This window comes from Rhinopithecus bieti, unplaced genomic scaffold (genome assembly GCF_001698545.2).
Source record: "Rhinopithecus bieti isolate Rb0 unplaced genomic scaffold, ASM169854v2 scaffold_20170, whole genome shotgun sequence".
Lineage (NCBI taxonomy): Eukaryota > Metazoa > Chordata > Mammalia > Primates > Cercopithecidae > Rhinopithecus > Rhinopithecus bieti.
Window position 1 is genome coordinate 1,124,045 of NW_016810097.1, and position 18,812 is coordinate 1,142,856.

An 18,812-nucleotide genomic window follows, 5' to 3' on the forward strand; every position below is an offset into this window, starting at 1 on the left:
CCTCATCATATGAGAACACTTTCATGAATCGCCATTCATCTCTGATCTTACCCCATTTCAACTTCTAAGTCAAGGCTTCATCTCTCATCTGTAGCCTTGAAAAAGTCCTTTGGACTTGGTATTGATTTTATTTGTTCATTCAACCTTTGCCTGATTTATGTGACAGTCATTGTAGAAACAAAGATTGTGGATGTACAGAGTTTATACTCCAATGGACAGGCAGTTATAATGCAGTGCAAACCTCAAAGCTCTACAGGAGTCTGAGGGCACTGAGTAGAGTATCTTACTCATGCTTAGAGAAGAAGAGAAGGCTTTCTAAAGTGAATTACCAGCTAAGCTGAGACTAGAATGATGAATAGGAGTTAACAAGACCAGGATAAAGTGAAATATCATGCGCAAAGGCCCAGGAGTAAAAGAAGCTATGGCATAATACCAGATCTAAAAGTAGATCAAAATGAGTAGGGCCCAAAATATGACTGGAAATGTTGATTAGAGCCTGATGTAGGAGTAGGGAGAGAAATAGAGCTGTGAGAAAAAGATGCTCTAGGCAAACAGTAAAGCAGAGCAGGAACTGAAAAAGTTGACTATCACTAGTCAAGTATGAGGGATAACGGTGAGCAATTAATATGGAATCAAGAACCAGACTATGGGGGACCTTACAAACATATTAAAGAGTTTGTACTCTTCCAAGAGCAAATTCCATTCTAGTTCCGGCCCAAGAGAACTCCTTCTCCACCCAGTATTCAGAATGCATTTTGTTTATTTATTTATTTACTTATTTATTTATTTTTATCATTGACTCCCTATTCCATCTTAAAATACCAATGGCTTTCCTTCACACTTGAGATAAAATCTAAGCTCCTCACCATGTCCAAGCAGGTTCTACATGCTGTCATCCCTACTTACTTCTCTCACCTCCTCTCAAAACTGTCTCTCCCTTGCTTACGTTACTCCAGTCACATGAACCTTCTGTCTGTTCCCACTAGTATGTTAAATCCCTGCCTGCCTCAGGGACTTTGCACTTGCTGTTCCCACTGTCTGAAATGCTTTTCCCCTTAACATGGCTGGACTTAGCACAAATATCATCTCAGAGAGGTCTTCCACTATCACTCTACTCTCAGATTGCCTTTAGCTTAACTTCCTATTGTGCTGTATCATATCTTTCTGTTATATTTTATTCATTGCTGTATTATTGTAATAGCTAAGGAAGGTTTGCTCACATTCCCTCACCACCCCCACGATGTGGAATGACTCAAAGACAACAGAAGCATATTTCTCATATATGATAGTCCAAGATGGGTATTCCTTTCTGAAGGGTGAATTTTCTACTTGGAATAATGCAAAGACCCAGGGTACTTCCATGTGGTGCCTCTGTTCTTCTCTAAGGCTGCCATTCAACTTCTGGGAAGAGAAAGAGAAACTTGGCCTGGAAGTGGCACACAATGTTTTCTCTTACTTTCCACTGTGGAGATTGAGTCCCATGACCACACAATTAGCTATAAGGACATTACAGTATTTCTCTGTCTAGCCACTTCCCAGCAATATATAAAGAGAACAGATTTTAGTGGACAACCATCTCTGCTACAGTAGCATAATCACTATTTAAAATTACTCTGGTTATTTATCAGTTTGCTTAGTAGTACTAGTACTAGTACTAGTAGTAATAGTAGTAGTAGTAGTAGTAGTAGTAGTAGTAGTAGTGGTAGTAGTAGTAGTAGTGGTAGTAGTAGTATTTTATCTCCCATCAAAAATTAAATACTGGCATCATGAGTTCCATGATGCCAGAAATTTTTCTATCCATGGATAGCATTATAGCCTCATTTCTTAGAATATGGCCTGGGAGAATAAATTATCAATAAATATTGTTTTAAAACTACATTTTTTTAGGCCAGTCTGGGCAATATAGTAAGACCCTGTCTCAAAATACATATATATATATATATATATATGAATTTACATTTTATACTATATATATATTTAGCAAAAGTGTTTCTGTAATTAACTTTGGTTTTCATATGCAAATCCCACACTTTTTCCACCATGGTGGTTTCTCAGCTTTCCCATAAAGAGAAATCAAAGACATGGTTGTCTTGTGTAGAACTGAAGATAAAGCTTAGAATTAGTGGTTTTTGAAATTTCATTTACCCAGCTCTGAAATTCTGTGTGCTCCTGATTCATTTTATAATGTAAGGAGGAGAAAGGAACTTGCTACTGAGATGCTAGGGTAGCCTTGCATTAAATAGAACAATGACTTATATTCTTTGGTTTGGCTTAGGGTTGGGACACATTTTCAAACCTGAAATGGTCCTTAGTGCAGATCCTGATATCTTTAGGCAAGCAATCAGTTCTGTAGGGTTTTACTGCATCTCCTGGGGATGACAAGGAAACAGGACAGAAACAGACTTTGAGACAATAAGTCTTGCTGTTATTCAAGTGTGGCTAAGTTGCAATATTTTTAATCAGCACAGCAATTGAACTGACTTTCTTGATGCAGCAACAATTCCAGGTTACTCTGTGGTATATTGAAAGATTCAATAAATATCTGTTTAATAAATATATTTAAAATATCACTAATAATTAGAATGTGTAAGTATGTAAAATGAGAAAAGTTGACCAAGGGAGTTTCATTTTTTGTCTTTCTTGTGTTTTCTTTCTTTTTATCTTTTTATTTTAAGAGACAAGGTCTCACTGTCACCCAGGCTGGAGTGCAGTAACATGATCACAGCTTGCTGCAGCTTCAACCTCCTGGGCTTAAGAGGTCCTCCCACCTCAGTAGCAGGAACTACAGGTGTGTAAAACTATGCCTGGCTAATTTTTTCATTTTTTGGTTATGTTATGAGAGACAGGGTCTCCCTATGTTGCCCAGTCTAGTCTTAAACTCAAAGGAGTTTTTAAATATGCCTAAGGTCACCAATTCTACAGTTTTTAAAAATGCGTAGATTATACAGGATGTTGCCACTTTAGTTACGTCTACAGAACAGCAAGATTTCACCAAAATGCTTTACAAGCATTTCCCTTTTCTGGAGTCTTTGGGGTAAAGGGGTATTTTGGTATGGCTGCTTCTGAGTCACCTTCCCTTGCATCTCCGTTTTTTGCTGCTCCTCACTTTTAGGTACTAACATCTCAATCTTTATTCCTACAGCTACTATTCTTTTCCTGTCTTGGTGTCTGCCAACAAATGCCTACTATCTCTTTTATTTCCTCAAACACACCAAGGCTGCTGTATATATTAGGCTTTTACTACAAAGATAAGACATGGTGGCACCAAACCAGGTCCAATACAAAGGCAAACGCCAAACTCTTCAAAACTACCAGCCCAAACACAGAAGGTATCATTTCTTAAGCTCACTTGCTTTCGTCTTATCAGGACCCAGGATCATTTCTACCCACTTGCAGAAGATGTGTATTAGGCTGTTCTTGCATTGCTATAAAGAAATACCCAAGACTGGATAACTTATAAAGAAAATAGGTTTAATTGGCTCATTGTTGTGCAAGTTTTATGGGAAGCATGGTGCTGGCAACTGCTCAGCTTCTAGTGAAGCCTCCGGGAGTTTTCAATCATGGCAGAAGGTGAAGGGGGGGCAGGCACATCACGTGGCAAAAGCAGAAGCAAGCGAGGGAGTGCAGAGGGAGGGGCCACACACTTTTAAACAATGAGTGACAAATCACTTACCACTGACAGGATGGCCCAAGCCATTCATGTGGAATCCACTCCTATGATCCAAATACCTCCCACCTGGCCCCACCTCCAACACTGGGGATTACATTTCAACATGAGATTTAGGTGGGGACAAATAACCAAACTATATCACCTCGTCAATCCTTCACTCAGTCCTCAGGTCTTACCAGTGTCCCCTTCAGTGAGTTTTCTCTGTGTGTCAGTGCTCTGCTCTCACCAGGCACAATCCTGAAGAGTGGGAGAATCAAGTTTTTCCCCTTCCCCATCTTCTAGGAAAAGCCATTATCCATTATGGAGAAATGCTCCAGGCTCCTCACTTCTCAGGTGAAATACTCCAGTGATGTGCCACAGCCAGTACACACCAGTTCCCAAGGGCTGATAATAAATACTTAGGAATTTGGCAAGTCATTGTTTAAAATTAAAAAATTAAAAAATTAATTGTATACATTTCAGTTAAGTAAACAATATGAAAAACAAGAGTACTAAATACTCAAATGCATCATCTTCTAATGATTTTGCTACATTTATTAGGAAATACAATGTAACTAATGGTTTGCTACTCTGCATGCTTTCAAACTCCATATTTAGTTATATCAGATAGACAGTTTGAAATAGGCCACGGTGGGAGTATTTACACCAAAGAAATCAGGAAACACCACAAATCAGAACTCCTTTTATCCCCAGAGAGTAAAATGTTGACCAGTCCACCCCTGGATACTGCTGAGGTGCATGTTCTGTAAAGAAAAATATAATGTGGTTCTTCCCCTAAAAAAGTTATGAGGCTAATGGGAAACAAATAATCAAATAATGACAATGGACTGTGTTAAGAGGTGAGAGCAGTGGCCCAGTCTATGTCTATGGAGTCTATCTCTTTAACATCTGTCATATGTAGGTACTACTGATCCTCCACTCCGAATGCCACACTCTCAGCTCAGTCTCTCTTCATTTACTTTCCTTCTAAATAAGTGCTCTTCCTCCAGGGATTTAAATACTCTGCAGATCCTATTAGAGTAAGCTTACAATACTCCAGCTGTGATCATGTCTTTTCCCTCATAAAAGCCTTTCAGCAGTTTGTTATTGCTTGCATAAGAAATTCAAAATCTTAAACATGCTATGGACAGTTCTTTGAGGTTCTTGTATCCTCATTTACTTCTCTACTCCTTTTTAAGTGGAACTCCTCACAGTTCTCAAAATATAAAACTTTTCTTGCTTCTATTTTCCATCTAGATGATCCATCTTTTTCCCCTCACTTCCACACCTGTCATGACCACCATCACATGGTTGTTTGGGGCCAATTGTCCATGGATCTCTTTCATTTCTGCATGTCCTAGAAGTGAGATACTGTCTGCCTTTGTTCTGGGCTATTCCTTCGGGGTACCTATATAGCGAATAGCCTTGGAAGATAGAGACAGTGTCTCCCTTTGGAGCAAAGAATAGGTTTTCTTACTGCTCATAATAAAATAGATTTGAGTTTCCTAAGCTCAGGATCTCTCTCCTGTGACACAACCTACTGTGTGTTCAAGTGTCATCTCACCCTCTTCTTCCCTTCCTGTGGGAATTGAGGCTCAGGGAATCTTGGCAAAAAAATATGCTGATATGCTGGTTACTTCTATCGCTGTGAGTAACAGGGTATAATTTGTCTCTGATCGAGAAACCTTGTATTTTCTACCATCATCCATGTGACTGTGGCAGAATAACTTGCTAGCTTGCCAAAAGGGTAAAATCTTAAATTCTACATAGTCCATGATAAAGGCAAACCCTTTCTTAACTTTAAGACTTAACTAAATTATGATATTGTCAAAAGAAAACTGAGGAAAAGATGCATAAGAAAATGCTCACTTTGAAGCGTTCAAGAGAGCGTATGGTAGTCTCTAAAGAGGGCCTCATTTATTCCCTTCCTTACTTTACATGAATGCTGCTCCTCACATCAAGAGATTGAGTTCGGTTCCTATCCCCTTGAATCTGAGCTGGCCTTAGTGTAGCAAAAATCATGTTCTGAGGCTTCTGAAAGTAGGTTATTAGAAGGCTTTCAGCTTGCATGGAGGTGCCTTAGAAACTTGCTTTTGACACATCCCCTCTTGTCAGCCATATACCATAATGTGAGAAATCTAAGCCACAAAGAGTGACCATGTATAGGAGCTCTGGTCAACAGCTGCCAATGAACTCTCAGTTCACATCCACAATCAACTATCATCCATGTAAGTGAGCCATTGTGGTCCTCCAGCCCTGTCATATCTTCCAACGACTTCATTTCCAGCCATTACCTGAGTACAACTGTATGAGAGACCACAAGTGAGAGCCACTTGGTTAATTCTGGTCCACCAAAGGTATGATAAAAGACAATAATACATTGTTTAAACTGCCAAGTTTTGGGGCGTTTATTATAAAGCAGTAGATAAATGGAGCAGAATCAGATTTCAGAAGGCCTGGAACACCAAATAACGTACACAACAACTATTTTTAAAAGCACGCATGCAGACAAAAATACCAATGCAAACAAATTTATTTCATTCTAATCATGGTGGAAAAGAGAGCAACTTTCTCAGATGATTATCATACTTAGGAAGGTTATAACATATCTTCAGACATCAACATAGCTAAAAGCAGGTAAGGTATCAAATGATTTATTTAGGGATCCCAGGTTTATGTAAAGGTTTTATTATATTGGGGATTTTACTCATCGGTGTGACCCTGTTAGTTTTAGTTTGCCTCAGAATACAATTTGTTTTTTCTGACTGTGCAAGGTGATGTGCATAGTCATACTGGAAACAGAATAAACTGACAGTTCTTCCTTCTCCAATTTACGTGAAGGCTTTCCTGCTCACTGTATTTGTTGCAACATGCATCCACATGTTATAATATCATTTTCATTAGGATATTGGGTATTCTTAGACCTGACTGTAAAGACCGTGTAGTATGAGTTAGCAGTCCTCAAATTTTAGCATGTATCAGAATCACCTGGCAAGCTTATTCAAACCCAGATTGTGGGCCCTATCCCATATTATCTGACTCAGCAGTCCTGGAGAGGGGCCTTGAAACCTGCTTTTCTATCAATTTCCCAGGTAGTGCTGCTGCTGCTGCTCCTCTCAGGTCCACATTTTAAAAACCACTGTATTGTAAATAGTAGTTAGGAGGGTAGCTGCTACTGCTGTAGACCACCTGGATGTGAATCTCTGTCACACACTACTTTTTTTGACATTGTGCTTCTACTTCCTTGGTAAAATAGATATACTACAAATAACCTACAGCAGAGAGTCATTGAAAATATCAAACAGGAGAACCCATGTAAAGCTTGTAGAACAATTCTGGCATATAATAAGCACTCAATTAGTGCAGTTGTCCTTATTGACAAACTGTTTACTCTAACCCAGGCTTTGGAAGATATTATCTATTAACAAAAATCGATGTAAACATGTACAGGCTTGAACCTTTCCTTCACAGGAATTTTAGGATTCTCCTGCTTACTTCTTTGATTTCTCCTTTCAGGTTGTGTCATATAGTTGAAACAAAGTTAAGATTAGTTGAGTAATTAGCTTGCTCTCATTGACTATTTCATTTCAAAAACAGCAAAACCCCACATAATTGTGATTGATCATCTATTTAAAGGAAGTTACCTAATTTGCCACTTCTACCCTTTAGTCTACTTCCTTATTACACATTAAAGTCTTCACTGGTCATTTTTTTCCCTAAAAGAAACACAAAGAGAAAGGGTATTAAATAAATAATAGTATAGGTTTGGTATTTACTTGTTATTTCCTGAAAGATGAAGAGGAAATGTTACCATTCCCAACAAATGTTTACATAGTAGAAATGACTCTTAGAAGTCTTACAACTGCAAAGAACATTTTACTTTGGCTGACAAGACCACCAAGTATTTTCCAAATGTTTCCACTCCTTACTCTGAGCACTGCCAATGCTAATCTACTCACAGAGTTTATAATTATTTGCCCTCAAAATCAGGTTTCTGTTTAGATATATTTGTGTTGCCACTTTGCAAAATTTCATTTCTCTTTGGAGATTTTGCCCACAAAATGTCACGTATCAGTATAAGTCATAAATGGAACTTATATAACATTCAAACTCCTTAGCTTATCTTACCAAGCCATTCACAGTCTCACCTTATTTATCCTTTCAGACTAACCTTGTCAAACTGCTACTTCTTACAAGAGGGGTGTTCATGCATCTTTAGATATCAGCTTTCTGAAGGGGGGAAGAAAACCAATTGCCATCACCACCACCATCAACACCCAGATTTGTTGTGTTTGCCAATTGTGGGGGTATAAGTAGTCCCATAATGGCCAATTTCAAGCTACCTATAAGATACCAATGAATGCAGACAGGAAGAGATACGCACGGTTGGTTCTCATGAGTGAGCTGACACTAGCAAACCACTGCCTCTGACACACATACACACATCAATGTTACAACCATAACAGGGTATCCATGATTTTATAAATACAATAGCACTCTCAAGCCAGTTTGCTTTTGCTTATATTGTTACTACTGCCAAGAATACCCACCCACATGTGTACTGGCAAACTTCTACTTCACCTCCAAGGCTCAGACAAAAAAAAAAAAAAGTCCAATCTTCATTCATAGTTTTGCCGTCACTCTCAAAGGGAAGAATTAATTACTCCTTTTTTTCTGTGTTCACTTAGCACTTTAGTAATAGTTTATTAAACACTATTATATTGCCTATGTGCATATGTATTTGTGTATGCCTTGCATAGTTGCTGACACATAGTAAGTAATTAATACACTCATATTTCGCTATCCAGAAAAAAAGCTCCAAGTAAATGAAAGCCCAGCATTCTAGGAAACAGAAGAAAAAATATTTTCCAAATAATGAAATTAGTAAAAATAACTTAAGACTAATTAAAAATTATACAGAAATCATTTAAAATATTCAAGTAAGTGTATTTATTATATAGCATTTCTGTTTAAGAATATAATACTTAAATATATTTTTTTTTACTTAATTCTTACTACATTTTAGGAAGGCTAAAAGAAAAACTAGCTGAGGTAAACCAACATATTTTAAATCAGATAGCTAATTATTAATAGAGTCAAGAATGAAATTTTTCTAATCTGCCTTTTCTACTGAAATATGAAGTCAGTCTAATCTATACCCAAAGGCACTATCAGCTTCCTACAGCATTGTAAACTCAACAGTCACTTAATAAATATTATTAATTTTTCCCAGCCCAAGCCTGGTAAAAAACAATTCAGTAATACACATTTAATTCGTTTGAGTCTTTCAGTTTTTGATAAACTAATACAGAAATATGACTTGAAAAACATGTTAAAATTATAAAAGTATAAAATTTTCTATTTCAGCAGTATGGTTTTAACTCAATCCTTCATCAGATATGTATTGAGTACCCACTATGTAATATCTAACATTTTCTGTCTCCTTACTATGTGTCAGGCAGTATGCCAAACACTTTATGTATATATATTACATGTATATAACATATATAGTACATATATATAACATATATATAATCTTATTCATTCTTATAAACTTTTGAAGGAGATACTATTATTATCTACATTTTTCAGGTACAGCTTAGCAAGTTGAAACAATGTGACCAAGGTCACACAAGCTTGTACTTGGCAGAGTTGAAGTGCAAACCAAGGCTGATGTTTTCGCTATTAACTATTAATACTATGGAATACTGCTTCATTTTTGTGGTAGAAATAAAACTATTGAAGACTCTAAGCATTAACAATAACAAATTGTCATTTAAATATTGGGGTTATAAGAATTAGAATAACTAGTCCCTGACTTCCAAAGAGTTTAAGGTCTGTCCAGCAAGACAGGAGGACATTGACATAAATATATTTAAATAAAGATGTATTTGTGATTAAAAATGTTTCAGAAATTCAGAAAAGATGGGATTTACTGGCAACTGAAACAAATAGGTGTCAAAATTTGAGGTGGGTGCCAAAAGAAGAGTAGAAGAGAACGCGAGGATTTCAAAGGAGCTAAAAAATGTCACATTCAAGATTACAAGCATCGCAACATGGAGGTGAAGGATGGGGGGAGGACTATAATCCAGATCTGAATGCTGAAGCCTGGAGATAGGATGATAATAGGGAAGTGAATTAAAAGAATCTACTGCAAACATCTTCAAGAAGATGCAATAAGATTTTGTGAGTAAAGATAAAGGGACTCCAAAGTTTGTAACCCCAGTGACTAGGGGGAAAAATGAGGATATTTGAGAGAGAAGCGCTAGTTTGTGGATGTGGATAAGTCCTTTGTTTGCAAATATTCTAAAAATGAGAGGATATAAAAGCTTCCAAATGGAAATGACTAGCAGGTAGCCAGAGATTTTTGTAGAAATGGATTTAGGAGAATGGTTTGGATCAACAGTAAGAGTCTTACGTATATAGAAGTAATAGAAAAATATCTTGCGAGAGGGTAAAATCTTGACTAAATAGTATTACAGAAAAGTAAGAGCTAAATCTTTGAGTAAATCAACATTTAGGGGATTGGAAGAGAAAATGCAACCAGTAAATGAGCCGTTTTTAAGAATCAGCAAGTGTTAAGAAAGTCAAAATGAGAAATGGTGCCATGTATTCTGGCCAGTAGTACTGAGTACTAAAAACAGGTCCAGGAAGACAAGAACTAAAAAAAAGACTTGCTCTTCACAACCGATTGAAAGTGCTGTAGAGTACTAATACAATGAGTTGTATAGAAATCACATTGCTTGGAGTTAAGAACAGTGAAGAAATCAAGACAGAAATATAGACACTGTTTATAGTGAGCTAAGAGAAGAGGTAACAGGATGTGGGAAAGTTTTGGTTTTTTTTTTCAAGCTGGAGGAGACTTGGGTACACTAGAGTAGAAAGACTCAGGATTGGGACAAAGACAGAGAGAATAAATACAGATGGAACAAAGTTCTTGAGAAAGCAAAAGAACATGATGAAGTTAAAGGAACAATTGGAGAAACCAACAGTAGACTGCAAGGTATTTACCCTTTCCTTCCTATGAGACCCTGGAAAAGAAAGGAGGAGTAGAGAACATATTTTGCAGTTCCGTAAAGGGTATTGTTATTAGGCAAAAAATATCTTTTTGATAATCTACCTACATCCAAATTCAGTCTGCCTGCCAAGTCATCACAATCATTATTTAATGGAAAGGCTTCCCCTAAAGGGAGCAGGTGTGATTGGAACCAATTCAAGTGCAAAGGAGTAGACTTTCTTTGGCAGTCTCCCACCTTTCTTCTCCGCCTTCTTTCTACTACATCCTGCAGGTGCCAGTGGCCCCCCACTGAGGAAATACATCCAGGTCTCCTCCCTGGGGATAATTCTCAAGACTGTACTTATTAAAAATTTAGACCATTGTTTTTTGCTTATCTGTCAAGAAAATGCTGATATTTTATTGGGTCTCCTATCAGCTAAATTATTATCACACTTTTCTCCTAGGACATTTCTTTCAAGCACAGAATTCTCTATAACAAAATCTTTAGCCCAAAGGAATGTGTAGAGTTTCTGGTGCTGGCACAGTCCACTTAGGGATTTTTTTGTCAGGAGTAGAGGATCCTGATGAAGGTTCCTTGAAAATTATGTGATATGGTTAAAATCTACCTGGGCTCAATGCATTAGGAGCCTACAGAGAGGTGGTTGAATAGAGTATAGGAATGGCTGCCTGACACATATTAGTGCTGATTAAGTATCAGCCAATATTGTTTATAACAATAAGTGTAATGAATTATTGCTATCAGTTTTTCACCCTTTAAATCTACTTTATTAGAAAATAAGATGGGTGAGAAATTCCAAGTGTGGAAAAGGTCTGTATCAGGAGTCAGGGTTCTTTGAGAAATAAAAGTAATAGAATAGATAGATAGATGATGGACAGATTTATTTCAAGGAATTGGCTTATACAATTATGTGATAAGGCTCAGGTGGGCAAGTTTGTACTCTCAGGCAAGAGCTGATGTTGCAGTCTTGAGGCAGAATATCTTCTTCCTCAGGGAAACCTCAGTTCTGCTATTAACACCTTTCTGCTGAGTGGATGAGGCCCATCCGTGTAATGGAGGAAAATCTCCTTTATTTAAAGTCAACTGATTGTAGAAGTCAACCACATCTATAAAGTATCTGCACAGCAATATCCAGTATTTGACTGCATAGCTGGGTACTGAAGCCTAGCCAAATTGACATGTTAAACTAACAAGCATAGGAGCTCAGTAATGACATGGAAGAATAAGGATGAGTTGAACATAGTTTTAAGTTGATTGCTATATTGCACTATCTTCATCCCTTCACACATCCACTTTTCACAGTAATGCTTTAGAGATAGCCAGGATAAGAAGTTTGGGTTAATTCTAAATAGAGAGAAGAGACAACCACAGGAAGAGAGACACGAAGTTTTTGGAAGATTCAGTAGAAACAGAAAATAGGAATTATTTAGGAAACATGACCAGAGCCTGAAAATCCCTATGGGGCTCGAGTACTCATGGGATGAGTTCAAACCATTTTTATTTTTACTTAAACATCCAAGAAAGAGTGACCTAACAACACTGGAAGATTCGGAAATTCCCAGGTAAGTGACATTTAAGTTACATTCAGAAGGAATGAAATAATGTTCTGCCATCCGTTATATCGTTTATTTTTTGTTCTGATTATTTTCTTTTGAATATGAATTATTTTTAAAAATTAGGATATAAAACCAGATATCATCACATCAGTGACTGATCAAAGGCAGAATCATTTTTCTATTAATTTATCATAATTTACACTCCTAAGTAAGGCATGTAGCTTATTAAGAGGAGGAGGAAAAGCTAACATTTGCTGTGTGCTTACTACATGCCAAAGCATCTTACTAATTTCCTTACTTTCATTTTCTCCTCAGGAGGGCTCTTTAAGTTAGGTATAATTATCTTGATTTTGCATATAAGGAAGCAGGATTAAAGAGGGTAGGCACAACACAAATGAAAAATGGAAGCATTCAAAGTGGATCTAGGTCTCAAGATAGGGCCTTCAAAGTCCATGCTTTTGACCAAAATGCTAAAGTGGGGTTCCAAAGCTGCAAGCCCATTATTTCTGGAAGTGTCCCTAAATGTGCTCTTTCGTGCCTTAGCATGCTACTGAGTTGCCTTAGGGACAGGCTGGGAAGATCAGAAGAAGGCTGTGAAGCTTGGAGTGCTAAGACAGGAAACTCACATTAGCTAAATCGCAGACCACTTTAATCATGTACATGTTGTTTTCTAGTATTCCAAAAATTATAAAACCACTGCTTTAGCTAACTCATTCCAAGTATCTGCCAGACAATCTCATAACTATAATTTTTCTTGAATTAGTACTTATGATCCAAAGGACTGGATGTGTTTCTAAACCTAGAGTTTGGTGATTGAGATCCAACCACGGTGCAGAAGAAAATAACTCCTCATTTAAAATGAAGATCACCTCACTAGCAGGAAAAATTTCAGGTCTAAATGAGATACACATTCACTGAAAAAGCAGCCTGGGGAATACTGAAGTAAATTTTAGACTTTATTCCATTTCAGGCTGCCTATAGAGGCCAGTCCATAAATCAGAGGCTATCCTACTAGAGTCCTCCTAAAAAGCAGATAAATAGGACATATATTAGGTAGTATAGTCCAAAAATCAAAACATGAAGAGTCTTTGAGTGTTATCAAATCTATTAAGTCCAAAATAGTTCATTGATGACCCATTTCCAAGTGCTTAAATAGTGCAACTGCATCTTAGCTTATGTGAAAATCAATGCAAAAACATGAATCACCAGAGAGTATGCTTGAGCCTTCCAAAGACAGTTTGTAATTAGCAAACCATCGATCCAAATAGACAGGACCCTGAAAGCTACAGAGACCAGGCAGGTGAAAAGTCAGAGTCCCTGTCCTTTACAATTAATCATTACTGCTCTGCTTCCTCCCAGCAGGCAGAAGAGACTTCCAACCAGAATGTAATCTAGGCATTTTAGATGGTTTCAGAATAACTCAATTCTGGCACCAAAAGGATATATGTATGATATTAAAGGGAACTCATTACATGACTTATGTAGGCTCCATTATAAGGCCAGCACTATTATTAATCCTTTCTAGTATCTTTTTTCCACCCACCACACCACATTCTGGTCAATATTATGTAAATCTAAATGAAGATTATAATTCATAGAATTGCAGAATCTTGGAACTGAAAGGAAGCTAACAGATCATTCTGTCTGACCACTTCATCTACAGAGATGGTAAGGCAATTTGTCTAAAGTTACAGAGCAGTAGATCCAAGGCTAGAATCCCGGTCTCATTCCCAGGCCACGCGCTTTTCACTACATCTTACAGACTAATAGCACAGGAAGTTTAACCTGGTGGTCTAAATCTTTTATCTTAAAGTGATTGATATAAATATTAATTACACCATTTTTCAAAAGGAGATCTGACCTTCTGTAAGAAGGCTCTAGTCAAGCCTGGATTCATGCCACAAACTGACATGCATTTGTAGTTTGCAGACAAAAAAAATTCCCAAGTTCTTTCCTTCCATATTCAAACTATTGTGCAGACTCTACCTAAGGCAGACCCTCCTACTGTTCACCAATATCCAGTTTCCCTCATGAGAGGCTGTGCTTCACTATCTCTTTGAAGACAGACAAGGTTATGACTACTTCCTCGACAGTCAGGGGGCTTGTTGATTGTGGTCAGAAGTGACATGTATCACATTTGGGCTCAATCATTTAATTGCTAGTGTGAGATCCTGCACCTTGCCCTTTCTCTACCTTTCCAATCAGGACAAACAGCGTGCATCAAAATGGACTGTCCATTACCATGGTCCCTGCATGACTTATAACAAGCAGAGCTGACTGATGTTGGGCATATAGTGTGAATCACAGAGATTTGATGGCCATTTGTTGCTGCAAAATTACTGAAACTGTTCTGACTAATACAATAATATTTGACGAAATCAAATTTCTCTTGATTTGTTGTGAGATTTGAAAACACACACATACAATTTAGGTAGACAAAGATATGTGTTAAGTGATGCATATTCGGACAAGATAAGAGTCTGTTACATTTTTTTCTCTGCTTGCATAGCTTAAAAGCGCAATCAAACTTATTTACTCATCTAACAATCTTATTACATACTTTTGGAAACCCTGCTTGACTACAGGTAACTATTTATCTAGATTGTACAGTTGTTACATATATCACATTGGTCATTAATATTTTTTTTTGGTTACAAATGTATTTCTTTAAAAATTAGTGTTGAGAGTAAAACTACCTGGGAGAGAGGGAACTGAGTTTGGAGCCAGTAGTTCCACAACAGTTACCTGAGAACACTATAGGGATAATTATTATTGAGTCAGTCAAATGTTCCAGCAGCCTGGTCACAGCAGGAAGCAATGCACACCTCTGTTTTCAATATCAAGGGATCATCTCAAAATCACCAACATTCATAGAGTGTGCAGCAAAGTGGGTTCTCTTTAGCACCTCAGGGGTCTGGATAGGGTTCTTTCATTACTTTTGTTTAAACCAAATCCTTCTCCAAGAAACTGAGAGAGAACTTTTTAAAACTCCACTTTGTTGGTATAAAACAACAAAATACATATATAGCTACACACTTTTACCCTTTCTCTCTCTCTTTCTCTTTCTCTACCCTTAATAATGGTTCTTCTTACTAGGCTGGACAAGTCTTGTCATGAAAGAACAATAGAGGTGCCTAATGGATGTGTTTTCATCAAATTTATTTGACTTTGAATCTAATAATATTTGGGGCCATTTGTGAAGCTGCAGGTCAGTCAGAACTCAAAGACCAGTAGCCATAAATTCCAGAGGTTCCAAACCATTAGATGCACAGCAGAAATTTGCCAGAAAACCAAACCTTCAGCTTCTAAGAATATAGAGCAGTGCGACCCAACATGTGGTCCCCGGACCTGCAGCATCAGCATCTCCTGGGAGTCTGTTGGAAAGGCAAAGGCTCAGACCCTGATCCAGACCCTACTAATTCAAAATTTGTACAGAAGCACCCAGGAATATGTGTCTTTAACCGTCTTTCCAAAAATTATGAGAATAACTTGCATAGAGCTTTCAATCAGCCCGGAAGCCTTCATGTGTTTCTGTGCATTTCCACTTTCATCTGGAACTCCGAGAGTGGGCAACTCTGGGACCAGCAGATATCTGTGTGCACATTATTCAGCTGTTCTGAAGCCTCTGTCCGATTAGACCTTGTTGATGGCAGTAGTGATAGCGGCTCCTGCTTTGTGTGCTGAGGAAGTGCCAGGCAATTGCCTTTTCTTAGATAATTCCAAGATTAACGGGCTCACATTGCTCAGATTAGCAGTGCTTCCCACCCTGCAGCCAGCCAGAGAGAGAACATGCTGTCCTCTCTGTGGGCCAAGGGGCCTGCTTCCCAGCCATCAGTTTGGGCAGGAGAGATCCTGATCAACATAAGTCACTGCCTGTTCCCACATTGTCACCATTACCCAACCAGTGAGACATTCCGTCCGCGTGCTCAGGCAATGTTCTGCTGGTTTGCCTGGCTCATACTGTAGATGGGCAACTGCACGAATAATTGCAAAGGGATTCTTTTCAAAAGGGTGCAGGCAGAATAGGAAAACCCCTTCCACCTGATTCTGGGAGGAAATGTCAGTGCAGTAAAACAGTCATTTACAGACAACAAGAGTGAGATGTGCAAGAACCTTCTTGTGCATCCCACAGAAAGCCAGCTGGACTCTGAAGTACTTAATGTGTTTCTCAGCAGAGGTCACCATGTGGACAACCAGCCTCCTGGGGGAAAGAGGAGTGATGGGAGAGGCTTCTGTCTTTCCTTTTTTGAATTTCACTTTGAAACTATTGGATTTTTTGGTTTATACAATTTGGAGCTAGTGTTAGTGTGTGTGGATTGCAAGAAAACAGGTAAATATAATAAAGTAATAGCTGTCCTCAGTAACAAAAACACTTTCCACAATAGTAATAGATTCTACTGCAAAATCTGCCAATAGTAGTGGTAACAATACAGGTAAACATAGGTTCTCCCTCTCTTAAAGCAAAAACCATGAAGACATTTTTATATAATAGTACTTTGAAAAGAATGCTGCTCGTTTTAAAGCTTCTGGCTATAAGATGAAATGGAGTCCAAGTGTTTGAATATGCAAACGTGATCCTCCTAAAATACCTAATTCTGCCCAATTTTTGTTAAATGGTTTAATTCGGTCCAACCCCATCGGATGAAATTCAGAATGGATGAACTAGAAACAACAGCAAAAAATGTTTTGCTACAAAAGTAGCAATGGCAAAAGTCTAGTTTCCTCTCCAGCCTCTCAAACAAAAAGTATCCAGGCTGCCCAGTATAACACCTGCTGCTCACAATGAAAGCCCAAGCCAAGCAACTCATGCCCTTCCATCCAAATATCCAATCTACCCGCAGAGAATTCAAGCTGTCCAGCCACACACCAGCTGCTTGCTTAGTCACTGCAGAATGCTCAACTTCAACTCCCTCATCTCTCTTAATGTTTGTTCTCTTGGTTTCCCTCCTCTCTGCCTCTTTCATGAAACAGGAGTCATTAACACAATCTCAGAATCCCTGATGAACTCATGAACCAAGATTTGGGGCTCTTCCAGCAAAAAGCATAAAATTTTAGCCTTCCCTTTAATCCTTCTCTTAAGCCTCTAGTATGACACAACGACAAACATTTCTAAAATACAAGGGAGAACCATCAGGTTCTGCTTAGTGCTTAGGGACAATGATGATTCTGGACACTTCACAGAATGAATGAGCTGTGACCCAACCTTGTGAACTCACCCTATTCCATTTTCCAACTGCAGGATGAATTCAGAGATGGCTCTCATCATCTGAGGAACCCTATTAGGGAGTTCATTTTCTTCCCATTTCATTTTGCTTTCTTGAGTGCCTCATTCACAAAAATAGTTTTCTGTCTTGCCTTGACTTGAGTCGTGATTCACCTTACCTCATAGATACAGTTTTAAAGCAACACACGTAAACCTTTAAAAATTGTATTTTCTCATGAATGTACTATTTTAATTCAAAGACTATTTGATTTTACTGCTGATTGATTATTGGGCAGTGATTCTTAATATTTTAAATGTAAATGCCTCCTACTCAGGCTTTGACACATACTTAGTATAACAAACTTAGATGTTCATAGTGCCCTTAGGATTAATCTTTATGATATAATGGATGATTCTGTGATATAAATAATCACTCCTAGTGATTATGCTTGCAAGCCATGATGGCCCTCTGATAGTTCTCACAACAATCATGAGACTTCCCCATCTGTGACCTTAACCAGGACATCTCAACCAAGGGGGATGAAGATATAGCCCTAGCTTTGCTTGCCAAGCCACGTAGCTCTCCTGAAATTCACTTCTTTGGAGAGGGAGTCTTTTTGCAATTTATACAGAGATTCTGCGTGGGCTGGCAGAGGACCCTGTGACTGAAACACCCCCCAAACCTGTAGCAAGTGTGGTTTCCTTGCAACTTTCAGATCTTACCTCTCAGAGAAACCCTCCTTGACCATTTTATTGAAAGCCACATGCTCCTAACCTAAATACATATACTTTCTATTATACTCTATCTCCGTCCACTATTTAATTCTTAGCCAGAAAACAAAGCAGGGATTAGGTTAATAGTAGATTTGATTATTCACCCCAATTCTATACCCTCTGCCAATATCTATGTTCTTTTCTATGTAATTTTCTAGTCTTTTTCCACTTGACCCTTGTGATTTGCTTTGGACAACAAAATGAGACAGAAGTATAATCACAAAAGTACATTTCAGGCCTCTGTTTACATCAGGTTAATAATGTTTTACTAGCCAAACAAGTTACATGGTCAATCCTAAAGTCAAGAAAAGGGGAGGTGGGAGGAAATACAAAATTACTTTACAAAAGATATATATATATATATGGAAGCACTTGGCACTAATGACTCAATACACTGCATTGGCCAATTTCTACCAATTGTCAGTGCCTACCTGGAACATTGTTCTGAGGATTCTGGGGTTTTGACTGGGCTCATTGAAAACTGGGTGCTATGCCCTGAATGTTTTATCCCCCCAAAATTTATACATTGAAACCTAACCACCAAGGCAATGGTATCAAGAGGAGGACCTTTAGGAGGTGATTAGGTTATGGGGTTCCACTTTCATGAATAGGAT